Source organism: Coffea arabica, chromosome 3c, assembly GCF_036785885.1.
Source record: "Coffea arabica cultivar ET-39 chromosome 3c, Coffea Arabica ET-39 HiFi, whole genome shotgun sequence".
Lineage (NCBI taxonomy): Eukaryota > Viridiplantae > Streptophyta > Magnoliopsida > Gentianales > Rubiaceae > Coffea > Coffea arabica.
In genome coordinates, this window is record NC_092314.1 from 32203434 (window position 1) to 32207754 (window position 4321).

The window sequence follows — 4321 nt, forward strand, 5'->3', positions numbered from 1 at the left end:
TCCTATCAGTACCAGTAGCTTGGACAAGTTGGCTGAGTTTTGAACTCTGGATCAGCCTTAAACCCTAGCAAAGATACACAAGTTCTTGATGTTATCTTCATTTGTTTTGGTTTAAACTTACCCAAATCAGTCTCAAAATGTTCATATACAGGGATTTAAGTCACCTAGTACCATTGGAGTTCAAAATGTAATACAACAACATGATTAAGAATGACCATAACAGTCTAGTCATCAAGAGAACCCAAAACAATCCACTAGTGGTCCAACCAACCACTTAACTTGCTTAAATTTCATACCAACTCACACATGAGCTTAACCAATGTCTAGCCATGTTTATTAGGCTTGATTAGGGTACAATGAAACCACAAAGATCAAGAAGAAACCCTTCCTTCTCATACCGGTCAGCCAAGGAGATGAAAACAGTTCACAATTTCCTTTATTCATCCAACCTTCATCCCCTAATGATTTTCACTTAAACAACATATCAAGTGTTAAATCTAACTCAAAAGAGATTTAAAACATGTTAATACTTCATAAACAACCATGAACAAGGTTCAAACATTTCATTAAATACTTGGTAGGCATACTAACTAACTCAACTACTACTTGTTTAATTCAAGAGATTAACCCCAAATCTCAACCAAAACAACTTGTAGTTTGCCATTAAGACTTAAAGTACATGATAAAACACCATAAAACTATCAGTTAAAGAATATTTACCTCTCTTGTAAGAAGCTTGAACCACCAAATCAATCCACCAAAATGAAAGTTTCAATCTTGAATCAAGCACTAGGGTTAGAGGAAAGTTTCTCACTAACTCAAGATCTTTCTCTTTTAGTTTTTGCTCTTGATCAACTAGGGTTAGAAAGCAAGAATGTGGAGTTCTCTCCCTTCCTTGACAAGCCTCAAGGAGTTCGGCCACTATAAGAAAAAAAATGGCCAAGTCTAGTTTAAATTGTCTTCTAACCTTTGGTCAAACAAAATACTTGGCTAGGGTTTTGCCACATAGCCCACTTCTTGTCCAAAACTTCTCTTAATTCTTTTATTAATGATGTTTCAACCCTTCCAAATGTACCAATGCCTATTTAACACCTCTAATCTCTCATATAAAGTCCCTACCACAAATAAATATCACTTGGCAAAATGTAAGTGGTGAATTATTTAAAACCATCTCAAGAAAATGTTTTACTTTATGTAAAAGGAAATGAAATGTAATGCATGGGAAATGTTGTAACACATAGAAAATATAATACAATGGCATATAATAAGCAGTCTAGGTCTTAGAATAATGCATGTAATTAAGGAAAGTTATGGTTTAAAGTGAGGGTTCTCACATTTTATATATGTTATTTCATCTTTGATTTGGCATTTATATGATTAGTAGAAGCTAGTTTAGTGTTAACGTGGAATTTCTAGCTTTTAATCGCAAGTAGTGATGGTTATATACAAATTTTAGCTTAAGAAGTGGGATTTCAGCCTTTGTTATGTTTGTAACTTTGATATAGGTTGTCCAAGCATATTAGAAAGGTGGTTGAGTTTTAATATGCATGTTTACAACTTCAATAAGTGAATTTCTTCCTTGAATTTCAGTTCTGCCCTATTTTTGGAATCAATTTGGACTGTAAATTTCTCCATGTTTTAGACTAAATAAGGTTTTGTACAAAACATGAAAGTTATAGGGATTTGAGTTAAATTTTTACCTGCAAAATTTCAGATCAATTGGATCATTTAACTTATGATTTGGCCAGAGCACTCTTGATTGGACAAAAAACTCTAATTTTCCTGACCTGTTTTTCATGTACCTCTAACCGTCCATTTTTTACCTTGAAAATCTGAGAACTGGGTGTTGATGTCCTCATAGGAAATATAGATCTATGTCTTAGCTTCGAAACTCCATAAAATTTGCCTCAATCTGATGAGTGTAGCATCAGTTATGATCAAAATACCAAAGGATGGCAAAGTTGCCATCTTCATTGTTTCTCGTTGCCTTTCTCTTGTTTTCCGTTTCCTTGGTCCAACTTAACATGTACTTCTCAAGTGTTCTAAACCTGATTTCTAACATTCTAAACAAGTATTCAAAAATTGATTTTTAGTTGTACATATTGTCTTTGAACTTAACCATTTTTGATCGATTTCTTTTACAAATTATGCGTGCACTTTGCCTATATGACTTACTATACTTTTCATGCTTTTTTTCTTTGATATAGAAATATAAGTTATGCAACTTGCACTCGTGTATGATTGGCTCTTTGTGGGCAATATTTGACTACAGATTTTGAGAGTGGTCAAGGTGTCGGTCCTGAATTGAATTTTTGATAAAACGTGACTTGTTTACGGTGAGTGTTTCTTGCATGTTTGTGTATTAAATAACTATGTACTTGTTGTGAATCTTCGATTGAGTGTTGAATGCCTTCCAATGACTGTTAAATGGATTTTCAATAGTCGAGTGCGTACTTTATCACACTTGACCTAAGTGAAAGTGAATTTTCAAATGATTAACTGATTGAGCATTACTTGTGCATGAATGTAAGATATGTGGGCTGTATGGTACCGCATTGGCTGAATTAGGCCCTTACCTTTCGTTGCCAGTTGACTCGAGGCAGAAATAGATTCGGTCGGGCGACTGGTGACCTTGGAATAATGTTTGGTATACTCGAGTATGACCACGAAATTTAGTGGAGAGCTGGCTAGTGATTTGGCTAGTGACGGGAAATGAAATGAATGAATTGGAATATTGAAGTTATAAGGGAAGAAATGAATGATTGAATGAAAGAGAATGACTGGCTGAATGAATGAATGATTGAACGAATGGCTCTACATGAGCATGTATCATTTTAATGAGTGTATTATCATTGTTTTTATATTATGAACGTTTTCTCGATTGATTGTTATTAAATGAATAATATCCTTGTTTCAATTGCTTGGTTATGTGTATGGGAACCTCACTGAGTTTTAACTCATTCCTTTAGTTTTTGTTTTCCTTACAGGGTTCTTGAGTAAGGACAGGTGATTAAAGGAAGACTAAACTTTCGACTAAAACTTTTGTTGTGTAATAGTGATAGTATTAGTAATTGGTTGGATCCTGAACTTTTGTACTTAACCTTGAGGATTGTATATCTGTGTTAATGTTTATATATATGTTAAGTTTGATTGGCACATATTTACTTGCTCTTGAGAGTTGATTGAGTAAGTTAGTGCGTCCTGGTGAGAGTTGGGCAGGCGATCCACCAAACCCTTGAGTACGCCCAAGAGGGGAGGTGGAGCTCGTCACAGTTGGTATCAGGGTTTAGGTTTCAGATCTTTGTAATGTATCCTAAAGTTAAAGTTTAAGATACCGGACTATGGGATATTGTGAAGTTTAATTGCAATATTAAGCATCTGTGTTCCTGATGGATAGTAAGATTTGATGTTTGAGGGTTTTTATATTGGATTGGCGAGAAGAGAAGAGAATTGTGCAGGATTGATTTGAATAGTAATGGGTCAGTTTCTTGAACAACAATACTAGTTGATACCTATGGGACTGACTTTGACTTTGGAAGATCATTAAGGTATCCTTTAGTGTTTTGATATTCATTTGCATTTGTAAGGAACTAGATATAATTCTTAGAGCGATTGTTTAAGTAGGGATCTTTTGAACTTTTTTCGACATATGAACTTGGGTTTACAATCTATCCTTAGAGAAATTGGGAAACCGTTGTCTCTTGTTTTGTTCTACATGTATGCATGTGTTGCTTTGTTGCGGACTAATATGTATAGTGCACTAGACATGCTTTGTGAACTTGGTTTTGCTAGGATGATATGTACAATATTTTTGTGATCTAGTTTGTGAATTTGTTGTGTTATATATTCTAAGGGTGTTTTCTCATTTTCGACCTATGTTGTTTTCTTCTTATTTTATACATATAGCCGATCTATTTTTACTCATACACATTTATAGTTTATAAAAAAAAGGTATGGAGGGACGAAGAAGTTGAGGACGAGGGGTTACTCGTGGATGTGAGGCTAGACAAGTTCAAGAACCAAGAGAAGAAAGAGAAGTGGCAGCTAAACAACAACATGAACTACAGGCCGAAACAACAACATGAACTACAGGCCGAAGCAGGGGATCAGGTAGCGATTGCCATACAATGAATGACCGATATTTTGGCGCGTTTGGTGAAACAACAAGGGCGAGCACCTGTTAACCAACCCAAGGAAGCTGAGAGAGGAGAGGATGGGGTCCTAGAGCATTTTCAGAAATTTTCACCTTGTAAGTTTCTTGGAGGATCTAATCCAGAGGTAGCCGAGACTTGGTTGGAACAAATGATTAATATATTTACTG